This window comes from Procambarus clarkii, chromosome 43, assembly GCF_040958095.1.
Source record: "Procambarus clarkii isolate CNS0578487 chromosome 43, FALCON_Pclarkii_2.0, whole genome shotgun sequence".
Lineage (NCBI taxonomy): Eukaryota > Metazoa > Arthropoda > Malacostraca > Decapoda > Cambaridae > Procambarus > Procambarus clarkii.
Genome location: NC_091192.1, coordinates 8454981 through 8471146, shown reverse-complemented (window position 1 = coordinate 8471146; position 16166 = coordinate 8454981). Strand labels below are relative to the sequence as shown.

The 16166-nt window shown below is 35.1% G+C and overlaps 1 protein-coding gene across 1 annotated transcript in view; it reads left to right on the top strand.

The window, feature by feature from the left end:
• LOC123755754 (regenerating islet-derived protein 3-beta-like) overlaps positions 1-16166 on the top strand; it is a 45399-nt gene that overhangs the window by 16757 nt on the left and 12476 nt on the right. The window lies entirely within an intron of this gene.

Sequence of the window (16166 nt, the reverse complement as noted above, 5' to 3'; positions counted from 1 at the left end):
CTTATGTTTTCATACCCATTGTTTCGTGTTCTGTCTACTGTTTGTCATCTCACCCAAAACGTTTGTGCCATATCACCTCACCCAAAACGAGTATAAATATGATGAATTTTGAAGTGTAAACTAAGTGTTTGAAAATATAATAAGCATTACAAAACGCGTTCAGGCGTCAGACTAGAAATAAATAAAGAATTTTGTAGAGTAAATTTTTCAATTACCCTCGACAGTGGAGAAGAACGTAAGAAAGATTGAGAAGATAAGTGTTAGAATTATTAATCTTACCCTTTCGGTCATATTCAACCACATATGTTTATAAGAAAGACTGCTACCAAAATATACGACTGAAATATATATATATATGACTGAAATCTCCACACCCCAGAAGTGACTCGAACCCAGACAGCCAGGGGCACTATGCAACTGGTGTATCTGGTACCTTAACCACTTGACCAACCGTGACCATGAAAAAGACGATAGTAGCCGAGGCTATTTTCCCCACCGTCTTGACGGCACTTGGTGGTGATGCCTAAGCTCCCCCACCGTCCCAACTATTCCCAAGCTCACCACCAAGTGCCGTCACTTGGGGACCGTTCAAGCTTGTTCGCATATATATATATATATATATATATATATATATATATATATATATATATATATATATATATATATATATATATATATATATATATATATATATATGTCGTACCTAGTAGCCAGAACTCACTTCTCAGCCTACTATTCAAGGCCCGATTTGCTTAATAAGCCAAGTTTTCCTGAATTAATATATTTACTATAAATTTTTTCTTATGAAATGATAAAGCAACCCTTTTCTCTATGTATGAGGTCAATTTTTTTTTATTGGAGTAAAAATTAACGTAGATATATGACCGAACCTAACCAACCCTACCTAACCTAACCTAACCTATATTTATAGGTAAGGTTAGGTTAGGTAGCCAAAAAAAGCTAGGTTAGGTTAGGTTAGGTAGGTTAGGTAGACGAAAAAACATTAATTCATGAAAACTTGGCTTATTAGGCAAATCGGGCCTTGAATAGTAGGCTGAGAAGTGCGTTCTGGCTATTAGGTACGACATATATATATATATATATATATATATATATATATATATATATATATATATATATATATATATATATATATATATATATATATACATGTCGTACCTAGTAGCCAGAACGCACTTCTAAGCCTACTATGCAAGGCCTAATTTGCCTAATAAGCCAAGTTTTCCTGAATTAATTGTTTTTCGACTACCTAACCTACCTAACCTAACCTAACCTAACTTTTTCGGCTACCTAACCTAACCTAACCTATAAAGATAGGTTAGGTTAGGTTAGGTAGGGTTGGTTAGGTTCGGTCATATATCTACGTTAATTTTAACTCCAATAAAAAAAAATGACCTCATACATATTGAAATGGGTAGCTTTATCACTTCATAAGGAAAAAATTAGAAAAATATATTAATTCAGGAAAACTTGGCTTATTAGGCAAATCAGGCCTTGCATAGTAGGCTGAGAAGTGCGTTCTGGCTATTAGGTTATATATATATATATATATATATATATATATATATATATATATATATATATATATATATATATATATATATATATATATATATATATATATATATATATATGTCGTACCTAGTAGCCAGAACGCACTTCTCGGCCTACTATTCAAGGCCCGATTTGCCTAATAAGCCAAGTTTTCCTGAATTAATATATTTTTCCTAATTTTTTTCTTATGAAATGATAAAGCTACCCATTTCATAATGTATGAGGTCAATTTTTTTTTATTGGAGTTAAAATTAACGTAGATATATGACCGAACCTAACCAACCCTACCTAACCTAACCTAACCTATCTTTATAGATTAGGTGAGGTTAGGTAGCCGAAAAAGTTAGGTTAGGTTAGGTTAGGTAGGTTAGGTAGTCGAAAAACAAATAATTAATGAAAACTTGGCTTATTAGGCAAATCGGGCCATGCATAGTAGGCTGAGAAATGCGTTCTGGCTACTAGGTACGACATATATATATATATATATATATATATATATATATATATATATATATATATATATATATATATATATATATATATATATATATATATATATATATATATATATATATATATATATATATATATGTCGTACCTAGTAGCCAGAACGCACTTCTCAGCCTACTATGCAAGGCCCGATTTGCCTAATAAGCCAAGTTTTCATGAATTAATATATTTTCTCTAATTTTTTTCTTATGAAATGATAAAGCTACCCATTTCATTATGTATGAGGTTAAAAATTTTTTATTGGAGTTAAAATTAACGTAGAAATATGACCGAACCTAACCAACCCTACCTAACCTAACCTAACCTATCTTTATAGGTTAGGTTAGGTTAGGTAGCCAAAAATGTTAGGTTAGGTTAAGTTAGGTAGGTTAGGTAGTCGAAAAAGCATTAGTTCATGAAAACTTGGCTTATTAGGCAAATCGGGCCTTGCATAGTAGGCTGAGAAGTGCGTTCTGGCTACTAGGTACGACATATATATATATATATATATATATATATATATATATATATATATATATATATATATATATATATATATATATATATATATATGACAGTGTCAGGGCCATGAAGGAAGAATTGAAACAGGAATTTCCTTAAGTACTTTCGTATTTAATAATACATCTTCAGAAGGGTGATTTACAAGTACGCAGATTTGGACATATATATAGGCAGAAGAGAGGTGAAGTGAAGTGAGGTACAATGACAAATATATGAATGAGATTGGGTGGATATAAATAGGAGCTGCATCGTATGGGCCAGTAGGCCCCATACATGGATATTAAAAGTGGATATTAACATGGTGTTAGTGAGACAAATGTGTATCAATGATCCTACTCAATTCATCCTTTAACTGATCAATCAGAAATGGATTTAAATTATATAGACCGCTGCTAATGTTGAAATTACATAATTTTGTAATCTGTATTAAAGCAGATTCAATTATGTTCCCATTGAAAGTACTTTTACAATTCGTTATTGAAGAAGCAATCTCCCAATCAACTTGGTGGAAATTTTCTGATAAATGAACAAAGCATTAGATAATTGGCCATGTCTTACAGAGTATTTATCTTGTGAGATTCTACATTTTAAATCTTTAGATGTTTGCCCAACATAGAACCTTTTTCAATCTTTACAAGGTATTTTATAAATTTGTTCACAATTATCACTACAAGGACTGTTTCTAACTAATAGTTTCCCAACAGAATTTTTGTAATTAAACAATACATATATATCATAAAGTTTCAAGGCCTTGACACTATTTTCAAACCCAGAAAAATATGGTAAACATAACACATTCTTTAGGCGAATTTTCTCACTGCATATATATATTATTATAATATGTACGACGTGCTTTGCTACGGCAAACTTCCAAAAAACTCCAAAGTTTGAGATCAATAGAATCAATATTCTTAAACTCTTCATCTAGGAATTCTGGACTAAAAACCTGAAGAGCTCTTAGATACATAGAGGAGAAAATAGATTGTTTCACATTGTATCTATGTCCTTAAGAAATAATGAACTTAAGATAAATTATTCGTAGGCTTTTTGTAAACACTAAACTTTAGTGAAAAATCTTCCCTATGAATAAATATATCTAAGAATGGCAAACATTTATCTATTTAAGTCTCCATAGTAAATTTGATAGATGTGACTTGATCATTAAGTTTAGCTACAAATTTGTCTGTATTTTCATCTGTAGGTCATATACACAAAATATCACCAACATATCTAAACCGTGGAATGATTCCAGGGGTAATTTTTTAAACAAATTTCTTTTCGAAGAATTTCATGTACAAGTTTGAAAGCAATGGCGATAAAGAATTCCCCATTGTCATTCCAAAAGTCTGTAAATAATACTCATTATTAAAGGTCAATTTACATTCTTTTATGCACAGCTTAACGAGATAAGCTGTGCATAAAACAATCATGAAGAGTGTATATTTTTCCAGTTCAAAGTGAAGGATCTGAACCCCATCTTAACTTTGGGTGCAGTCTACTGGATTTCTAACACTACTGTAGATGGATTCATTTCCAATCTTAGAAACTTAATAATAAGGAACAAACACAACAAAAATCAACTAATATTAACTGGAGACCTCAATATTGACCTATACTAGCCTGATAACCCACTTGTTGCCAATTTCCTCAAATGTATGAACTACTGTATATTTTTTGCCTTTGATTACTAAGCCCACGAGAATTACTGAAACAACTGCCTCCACCCTTGACCATATTTGGACAAATATAATCTCTCCTTGGAACCTCTGGAATAATAACCTCAGAAATAATCAATGATGATGCAACAGACCACTACCCAACATTTCTCCTAACCAGCATTTCCAAACCTCCACTTGAAACGAAGAAAATAAGCTTCTGACTGCATACTAAAGCCTCGATAAGTAACTGTGTAGGTGCTGCTGGTAACTTTGACTGGGAAACGGAATTCTGAAATATGACTAAAACCAATCTAGGAGAATTGATAATCTAGGAGTGCAGACATTTCTTACCAAAACTCTGAATCTCTATAATACTCACTGTCCCTTACTTAGTAAGCAAGTCACAACTAAAAGGGCCAACAACCTTTGACTCACTAAAGGGTTACTTACTTCAATTAATAAAAGACATGAATACGAGAAGAAATGCAGGGTAGGTCTCAATCTATGAGAATTGATCAAGCAGTACTCCTCACTGCTTTCTAAGATATTAAAAAAGCCAAGACAACCCGCTATGAAAATTATTTTCATCTTACAGAAGATAACATGAAGAAAACGTGGAACACTATTTCCCAGATATTAGGGTTAAAGAAGAACTTGGGAAAAAGACCAATAGTCTTTGCTTGAAATAGAGAAATGTTATCAGCCACTGACACGGCTACTAAATTCAATAGTTTCTTTTCTTCCATTAGCACCTCCTTTGCAAATGAGATCTCAGCATCCCACGTGAGCGACTACCTCTCTGGCAGCTATCCCGAGTACCTGTCCTCAGCCAACTCCTCAGATATTGACATTATCCTCTCACTTAAAAACTAAATTCTGTAACCCTTCTGAGTAACCCTAATCTATACGGTAATTCGCTCATGCAATAGCGCTGCTCTACAACAAATCACTGGCGCTCCGAGCATTCCCAGATGCTCTTAAAAAGGCTAAAGTCATACCAGTCCCAGAGTGGAGATCTCGCTGAAATCAACAATTGTAGACCAGTCCTTCCCACCCAGTACAAAATCTTTGGGAAACTTATTTTCAAACAGCTCCATTCCTTTCTACGTAAGGCTTTTGTCACTGTTAACCACAATAACCTTCTTCTCAAACTCCAACACTATGGAGTCAGAGGTCACTCCCTTCAGTACTGGCAATCTTACTGCAGTGACAGGCAGCAGCATGTTTCTGTAAACAATGCAACTTCTCCCAATTAACATTGGTGTTCCTCAGGGTAGTATACTTGGTCCACTCCTCTTTCTCATATATATCAATGATCTTCCAAATACCACACAACATTTGAAGCCAATTCTATTTGCTGATGATACATCCTTCCTTTTCTCACATGCTAACCCACATAGTCTAAATGACACGGTGAATACTGAACTTAATCAAGTCCATTTGTGGTTGACTGCTAACAAACATACCCTTAACATCGACAAGACATTTTACATTTTGTTTGGTAACAAGTCCAAAAATCAAATTAATCTAAGAATTAACAATATCCAAATTGCGAGTAGAGTAGATGGGAAGTTCCTTGTTGTTCACATTGACAACAAACTAAATTTCCATTGTTATATACAAAATATTACTAAGAATTTTTCTAAAACAGCAGACATTCTCTCCAAAGTCAGGTATTATATATCTCACCCTGCACTAGTTACTTTGTATTATTTACTCATTTATCTATATTTCTCTTATGGTATCTGTGCCTGGGGATCCACAACCCTTAATTACCTCCTGCCCCTAATTACTCAGAATCAGCAATTAAAACAATCACAAATTCCAGTCCCAGAAACCACGCTGTTCCTTTATTAAAATCCATGAACATGTTAAATATAAAATCGCTGCGCATACTCTCAAGTGTTCTCTATATCTATATAACTCTGAATTGCAATGTCAATCCTGACCTTAAGCGCTTCCTAGAAGGCTGTGATAGAACTCACGGTCACCACACGAGAAACAAATATCTCTTTGATATTCCTAGAGTGAGATTCAACCAAAGCAGAAATACAATGCAAATCAAGGATCCCAAATTGTAGAATAACCTCCCAAATGTAATTAAAAACTCTACATCTCCCAACCAGTTTAAGAGATTAAGAAATATTTACTTAATATCATGCAATTATTATCTTATAACCAATACCATGTAGTTTCACTTACACTTTCCCTTGTAATAAGTTATTTTTGTGTTACTCTTTTCTTTTGTTTTATTTACAAACAATTATGTACTTTCTGCATTTATTGACATATAATTTCTTGCGTTTCTTGATTAAAGTGTTTACTCATGTCCTTTATGTTCCTGGTTATTTTTTAATGATGGTCCTATTGACCTTAAATTACTATATTACTCTATGTTCTGTTATGTTCCAAAGAAAATATTATGAGAAAGGGTCCAGTTGCTCTTCTACACTACACCTTCCATAATGTAAGTCTATTGCTGTCATCCTTAAGTATCACATTTTTTTGCATTCAATTTGGTATTTTTCATGAACGTTCTCATGTTGTTAGCTTATTTCTTTAGCATTAAGTGTTTTACCTCCTCCTACATTTAGTTAATTCTTTTTTGTCTATTTTGTGTTTTGCTGGAAACGCTTTGCCAAATAGTTTCTTCATTAGTATGTGTAACTCCTGCCCCTACAAATGTACATTCGCTTATGTTCTTTATACACATTTTTTTAATAAACATTATCATTATCATATTATTGTTATCATTATTATAATGTCTTACGTTGGAGTTTATCCCCTATTGTGAAGTTGCAAACTTTGTTTATAATTTATGCCTATACATGGTGAGCAGCAATACTTATCCATGATTATGATTACTGTAAAAATATCAAAGCTGATCTATAGCAATTATCTACGAGTCTATAAATATTTATCATCATATATAATCATAATATATTATAATCGTTAATCACTGTCCCGTGAATATAATAATTATATATAATAATGATCCATAATTATCAATGAAAATTTATAAAAATTATAAATGATTATTTACATTGATTATATCTGTTATTTATTATAAAATAATCCAGAATTATTTATGAATATATTTATTATCCAGAATTATGGATAATGTATATCCAAGATTAGCTATAATATATATATAGAGAAACAACAGGATGAGAGAAGACTAAAATTTGTAGATGTTGAGGACAGTCACAATAACATTGTTTCCCATGTAGTGACTTTATCATATCTTAGAGAGATACACAGAGCAGTAGTGGTGAGGAAGAGGCAAAACGGTGAGTACTAAGGTCAGTGGGTTGAGGTCATAGAGGTCACATTCAGGGGCGATGTACAGCAGTGTTATATTTACGATAAAATATATTGGTTCTCAGATCGGCTACCAGGGGGCTACACTGCCCAGTTTCACAATAAAACTTAGTTAAACATAAGCACACAATCTGTACTTCAGACCGAACAGGAGTCATTACGGTATCTATCTGGCAAGGGATTGGTTACCCCCCAGAGATACCGTTGTGTGAAGTTCTAAAAAATTTGTTTCAACTTTGAGGCGTAGAGTGATTATGTTCCGTGAAGGCAGAAGTTGGTACAGTTCACCAACAACACTATCTCGCCGCCCCACCTGCCCGCTCTCACCCCCAACACACGAACCACTGGATACCATTATCTTGTAGCTAACTGACGGACCAGTTTTGTTCCTGGTTCAAATACTTCTGACTTATTTTGAAGTCATCCATTGATCTAATTTACTATGTGAACTTTGTGATAGAATTAAGTGGATTTGTTAAGTAGGATCTGCCATCCCTGAATCCATGTTCGTGGTTTAATTTTGTAGTTTCCATCGGTTTACAGATCAATATATTGTCCGGCAGCTTGTAGGAAAATCGTGCTAGCCACTGTCCTGTAGCCTACTGCCAGATCGCTACCAGACTTGCCACTCTATAAGTTATTTATTATCAATGTTAAAGTAAGGCCAGCAAAACAAGAAGGATTATGTGTAGCCTAGTAAGGTAAATTTAATCATAAATGATTTTTTCCAATTATATAAAACTAACATTCAAGTGAAAACTAAATCAGGACAACAGATTGAAAACGATAACAAAATTATAAATAGTTTTAAGTAACCTCTTATCGTCTATACCAGGGGTCTCCAAACTTGTCAATGTAAGAGCCACATTATATATTTCCCATATTTATGCGGGCCGGAGGAATAAAAAATGAAAAAAAAACAAAAAACAAATCAGTGCCAGTAATTTAATTTCCTCAAATATTAAAGTATAAACATGGAAAAATTAAAACATATCTTTTGGAAAAAATCAGGGTAAACTAAATAGATTCCTGCCTTTAGTTTTATGCAACCAAATTAGTGTGACGAATGATACTGTCGTTTTGACTTCAAAATTTCATTAAAATCAGGTTCCAGATTAGATGAGCCAATTGTAAGAATTGATTTCAAGTGATCATCAGACAAATTTGCTCGATAGTTAGATTTCACATACTTCATTTTGGAAAAAGTTTGTTCACATGTTGAACCAAAAATGGACACAAAACTACAAGCAAACTTTATCAAATTTGGAAACTGATCTGGCTACAGGCATTTATAAAACTCAATCAGATTTCCTTCTCTATACTTATCTTTCAGTCTGTCATCTGCCTGGAGATTAATTTCCATCTGAAATTGAGTTGGAAGATTTTCAGCATTGCAGTCAAATGTATTATGAAAGAGCCTGATTTCATTTGCTTTGGCATCAAGGTCAGCAAATCGCTTCTGAAACTGTTTTTTCAAATCTGAAATTATTTAATTTGCAAATGAAAAAGGAAATTCAACTTTACTTTCTGCATGAAATTTTTCACAACATGGAAAATGAGCAAAATTCTTAACCTTCACCTGGCCTTCAAGTAGCGCAAGTTTTGCTCTGAATGCCTTGACATGAACAAAGTAGTCACTGATCAAATTTGTTTTGCCTTGCAATTTCAGATTCAAGTTATTCATATGACCTGTCATATCTACCAAAAATGCCAATTTCCAAATCCATTCACATTCTGATAATAATGGCTGAGGTTTATTTTTCTCTGTGAGAAATAAATCAATTTCTAATCTGAGCTCAAAGAAATGCAGCAAAACCTTTCCACAACTAAGCCATCTAACTGCTGTATAATAAGGCAAGTTAACAAACTCCGCATCAATTTCTTTCAAGAAATCACGGAACTGGCGATGGTTGAGTGCATGAGATCTAATGAAATTAACCACAGAAACAACAGGTTTTATGACACAAGACATATCAACATATTTTAGGCACAATGCTTGTTGATGGATAAGGCAATGCAGAAAAATGGGTTTTGAGAATCCTCCAACCTCACAAGCTGTTGTAATTTGCCCAACCAAACCCTTCTTTGTCCCAGACATATTCTTTCCTCCATCACTTGTCACACACTGCACTTGTTTCCATTCCAGGTTATATTCTGTCATAGTTTTACTTACTTCATTGAAAATGTCCTCTCCAGTTGTTGTGGTGTGCATGCTGTGAACTGATGCTAATTCTTGGCTCACATTAAATTCACTATCAACACCACGAATGAGTACTAAGAGCTGAGAAGTATCACACACATCAGTTGATTCATCCAACGCAAGAGAATACCAACAAAATCTTTTTGTTTTTTCCTTTATTTGCCGAATTATGTCGCCTCCTAAATCTTCAATTCTACGAGCAACAGTATTTGACCCAAGACTTATCATTTTGAAGAGGTTTACTTTTTCTGGACATACCTCTCCTGCTGCTTCCACTATACACTCTTTTATGATACTACCATCAGTGAAAGGTTTTCCTTTTTTAGCCAACACATAGGCAACTTTGTAACTGGCTCTAGTTGAATTTTCATTTTCAGATTTTTTCTTACTGAAAACAGCTTGTTGAGAATGCAGACTGTGCTGAAATGATTCAAACTTTTTAGTGCGTTCTGCTCCTGTGATGTGAGAATAACTTGAGCCATGTTTAGATTCATAGTGCCGACGAATATTGTATTCCTTCAGAACAGCAACACTGTCTGTCTTCATATTATGCATAAAGCTTTATCATTTGCTATCACAAAAAAAGTACTTTATCTTCCATTCGTCATTGAACCGACGGCACTCACTGTCCACTTTTCTTTTCTTTATCTTTTCCATATCTGAAAACATAAGGGTAAAATAAATGAAATAAATTCTACAGGAAAAAAACAGCTTGTATGTGGTGTTAAAAAGCATAGCATATTATTATAAAGTGGTAAATATTATGGCAACAGCTTTCGTTGATAAACTTAATGGTTACCATTTTAACTATTTTAAACATGCAATATTTTTGGCTACAATAGTATTATTGCTATTTTGTATAACTAAGATAAAGGCATTGTCAAAGTACAGAGAAAAGAATATTGTACAGTGTTTGTGCTCCCTGTAACGGAAGCAGCAAAGCCCCACTTGCCCTCCATCCCCACAATATACAGTTATACACAACTGATTGGTTGTAATGCACAACACATACCTACCAGTATTAGTATCTGTGCGTCACACTATCGAGAGAGAGGAAAACTGACTCGGGTTGAGCGCCACCAGTCAGCAGCCCCAGCTTTGAATAATTCTGCGATGCCATTCGTACGATAATTATTTTTTCAAGGCCACCACACAGGGATTTGTTTGAAGGGCCGGATGAAATTATGTGGCGGGCCGGATGTGGCCCGCGGGCCATAGTTTGGAGACCCCTGCTGTAACGGAAGCAGCAAAGCCCCACTTGCCCTCCATCCCCACAATATACAGTTATACACAACTGATTGGTTGTAATGCACAACACATACCTACCAGTATTAGTATCTGTGCGTCACACTATCGAGAGAGAGGAAAACTGACTCGGGTTGAGCGCCACCAGTCAGCAGCCCCAGCTTTGAATAATTCTGCGATGCCATTCGTACGATAATTATTTTTTCAAGGCCACCACACAGGGATTTGTTTGAAGGGCCGGATGAAATTATGTGGCGGGCCGGATGTGGCCCGCAGGCCATAGTTTGGAGACCCCTGGTCTATACTTATGAAGAATTACACAACATAACCAGAGTATACACTGTTTACTGAAAATATACATATAATATATGATCTATACTACACATTACAAAAGCTTACACATTGAAAAAAAGAGTCAGCAAACCTCAGCAAGATATAAGTCATTAAAAATGGAGAAAGAGCATATTGATTTTGAAACGCATCTATTCAACAAATCAATATATTGTAATAAATCAATGATGTAATAGAGGACGGGATCACATAATGATCATGTAATCAATGTATGTAATGGATCATAATTGTAATATGAAATTCTCACAACTTAACCAACACTTAACTCATCTCAAACTTCGCACTTGCTGTTCATTAAGAAGAAAGAGTAATAGACCGTCACCTGAAGTCTTGCAGGTTTACCCGCTCTGCTATTTGTCAAATTACATTCAAAACACGATGCCTATCGGAAATATGCAACTTATTCTCCTGTTTAGAGAAGAATAGGTTGCATTCATTCTCCTGTTGTGACGATCCTCAATAGTTTGAATTCGTACGTTCTAAGTTTTTATATAGTATTTTACTGCATGACTAGTGAAGAATTCTTTTAAAATAAATAGAGTTTAAACTCGAACCTAAATATTCCTAGGCCTAGGGAGGTTAGGATAGGTTAGTTTAGTTTGTCAAAACTTGCCTACCACGGCACAGGCGAAGTAGGCGAAGGTCTGCCTACCACGTTTCCTTCTTCATTCTATTTTGCTCTGATGAATTGAGCCGAAAGGCATTTAGCATATTCTATTTTTCATGTGTTTTTTCCACATAGGATCAGTTTATTTGTGATCGTTGTTGTATATATATATTTTTGTTATATGCCGACTCAATTTTTGAAGGAGTTGGGGTCTAAGCTAATCGAAACAACTAGAGACCCTAGAGTTGCCAGTTTTTTCTTTCAGCGCCTTAGTGAGGCAATCAAGAGAGGAAATGCTCACTGCATCCATGGTTCCTGTCCGCCATCTGAGGAGCTGGAGGAGCTGTACAACTTGTGACAAGTAGCCTTGTACCCTGCATGTAACCAATGTTGTAACTTTTTTGTGTAATGACATTTTCAAATAAAGTTAGATATATATACACACATACCAAAAGAATAGGGGTGGTAGGAGAAGAAAATATCAAAGTGTTCAGTGAGGATCCACAAGGTCTTCTCTGAGTACTCTTTATTTTCTTCTCCGAGGCTATGGGTCCCCACACTTGCACCAGAGGTGGTATCCCTTCTATATAAAATATATATATATATATATATATATATATATATATATATATATATATATATATATTGTGACGATAATCTCTTTCAAGAGAGATTGAGCCTGCTCTTCCCTTCAGTGCTCGCGTTCAATCTTGGCCAGCTCTAGTTTGAGTTTCATCGTTGCCAAATCAGTTTTATCTGCAATAAAGTAAGTTTCGTGAGTTTCAGAGTCTATCTTACCTTGTTCTAAAAAATGATCCAGTAACAGGTTGTGTATTTCATTTTTGTTGGCTTGGTAGGGAACTTCTAGTTGAGACTCATGTGCAAGAGTTTGTAATTCAGTCCTCTTGGCACGACTTAAAGTCCCTATTTCACCTGCTGGATCTGCACGGAAAGCTTGGAGACGAAACATGGTGAAATTAGCAAATAAATGCACAACGAATATACCGTTGTGATATAGTGAATGTCAGAAACAGGACAACTTGGCAACTGTTACCTATCCTGTGGAATCTTTAACAATTCTAGTTAATTACAAGATGTTAAATGATTAATTAAATCAAGGTCGCAGGAAATCTTGTACCCGGTACTCATGTAAGAGGATAAGGGCAAGAAAATCCTACTAAACAAGTGAAACTGAGTTTCTAAAACAAATGAAACAGTTAATTGCCTCAAAAGTAAAATTGGTAGTCCAAGAATGTAGGCATACCTTGCCGAGTCTCTATAGGACATAAGCAAGTTTTCCCACTGAAATTAATATGATACTTACAGAATTAGCGAACTTTTGTGCTCTGAAAAAGAAAGCTAATTCCCTACCAATGTATGTATCATCATCTCTGACCGACGTGTAGGGGTGCGAGGTGTCAACTGGTGACGAGAACTGCTGCTGAGGTCCCAATTCAGCAACTAAAGTTCGTGTTAGAGGAACTATGGCCCTCTTTATCCTCCTACTGTCAGATTGCAGAAGATTAGGTGCACTTGACCCGGGGGCAGACCACAGTACCAGGGTACCAATATGATGATCTGTCGAAAATATGAGAAATATCCTAGGGACAAAAGATGGTAAACACGAGTAATAACACGGAGGGAGAGATGACCAATTAAGAGTATGACTGAGGCCTACAGTCACCACGTAATCCAAAGTTGTCTCACCTTCACCATATGCTACTCTCGGAATGCACAATACACACAGCACCATATAAAATAAAATTGAATATGAAAAATAGTAAAAAGCTACGTTACCAAAGCCAAATACGCTTACCATAAATTACTACTTGGCACCAGTACCTGAGTAAAGCTCCTAGGGCAGGCCCCCACTTTATGGGGCGGTAAAGCGTTGGTGTTCGGCTGTTTCAAAAGCTAGGGGCAGGGCCTCGTCACATTAAAGAAAAAAAAGAGAAAAAGCTGGAACTTTCGTCTGTGGTAAGGTAATGGGAAGACACACAAAACACAAGTAAATTTAACAATGAAATTTTAATTATGTTAGAAAAACAAGACATGAATAAAATTAAGCATAAAATATACAAGGCAAGTCAATAAACAAAATAATAAGAATAATCACTGGCAAATGAAAAGTTACGTTAAGACAAGTGAGTTATAGCAAAATATATAATAATGATGCCGGAATATTGGCTTCGAGCTGCCACCTCCCTTAGTACACGAAAGCCAAGGCTTAGTCTACCAATGAGAGATGTCAACTGCAAGGAGCACTGGGATATTCTGACTACTCTGGGCCACTGCAGCCCAGACATCAACTTGTGGCGGAGGGTGGAGGGCAGGTGCGACGGGACACCAGCCAATCAGCGACAGGCAGGCAATGGACAAGCAGTTTGCCGGTTTACGGTGGCGGGCGGTAGCAGGTGTGCTGGTGTGCTGGATACGTTTTGCTCTCTGGGCAAAACGTTTTGGAGATACTTGCTGGATATATCTCCTATATTATCTGTTGTTGTTACGTACTTTGAAGGGAAGAGCAGGCTCAATCTCTCTTGAAAGAGATTATCGTCACAAAATATATATATATATATATATATATATATATATATATATATATATATATATATATATATATATATATATATATATATATATATATATATATATATATATATATATATATATATATATATGCGGAAAATCCACAGAGAAATATGAAATGAGGTGAACGTTTCGGCTCTGGTGTTGACAAAGGCTTTAACAAAGCCGAAACGTTCACCTCATTTCATATTTCTCTGTGGATTTTCCGCATAAAATGATCAGTGTTTTGTGATCGTCAATTGCGCATATATATATATATATATATATATATATATATATATATATATATATATATATATATATATATAAATATATATATATATATATATATAAATATATATATATATATATATATATATATATATATATATATATATATATATATATATATATATACATATATATACATATATATATATATATATATATATATATATATATATATATATATATATATATATATATATATATATATATATATATATATATATATAAATGAAAAGGCAAGGGGATAAATGGGGGACGAAGCATATACAAAGATTAATCAGATGTAATAGGCCGTTGTGGCCTATTACAAATGTGTTGAGCAGTGTCTTCTGTGTTGGCTTCGTTATATTCCGGTCTTGTTCTTACTCTCATGGTGGGTAGAGTAAATAGTTCCGTCAATAGCTATGTCAATAGGCCGTTCTTCCTCTTCGCCCTTACATCATTACACACAAAGATCACACTAACGTGATGCATCAAATGAACAAATCCACAAGGGCCGTGACGAGGATTCGAACCTGCGCCTGGGAGCATCCCAGACACTGCCTTAATCGACTGAGCTACGACAGGGTTAAAATAGTTGAAACCGAAGTTCTACTGAACTTACTAGATCATGTAGCCTCTCCGAGGCACAATCCAGGATTTTACACAACTTATGAGCCTGAGAATGTACAACAGTTTTATGATGACCTCATAAATAATACCTATGAGGCCATCAACAATAGTGAGTCACGCAAAACAAAAAGAAGTACTGGTAAACAGGTCAGACACAACCAGTACTATGATGATGCTAAACTGAAAGAGCTTAAATCAATTGCTAGACTGACAGGTAAAGCATATAAGAGCCTTAGAACTCCTCAAATGTTAAAACTGTTTCAGGCCGCGCTTGCAGCGGCAAGGGAGAGAATGACTGAACTGAGACAAAATGAATGGGAGGGTTTTGTTAGTGGACTTAACCTGCATACTCCCCTGGGCAAAGCCTGGAAAGGCATAAACAAAATTATTGGTAAAAATAGTAGACAAGTTTCACACCCAAACCCGCTACAGAAAGCCAATCAGTTAATTGCAAAATGGGCTCAGGTTTCCAGCCTTGGAATGTTACCAGCTAGCACTAGGGAGAAATTGCAGGCGAGGTCCACAGATAGAAATGCTCTCATAAATTTCATGTTGAGCAAGCAACATGATGAATGTGATGTTCCATATACAGATTATGAATTGGCTGCAGCCCTCTCCAGGGGCAGTTGTACTGCTCCTGGTGAGGACGGTATCACCTATGACGCTACTAGATAATATAACAATCCTGGCATCCACCACTGACCAGAGAAGACTGCAAATACTGGAAGCT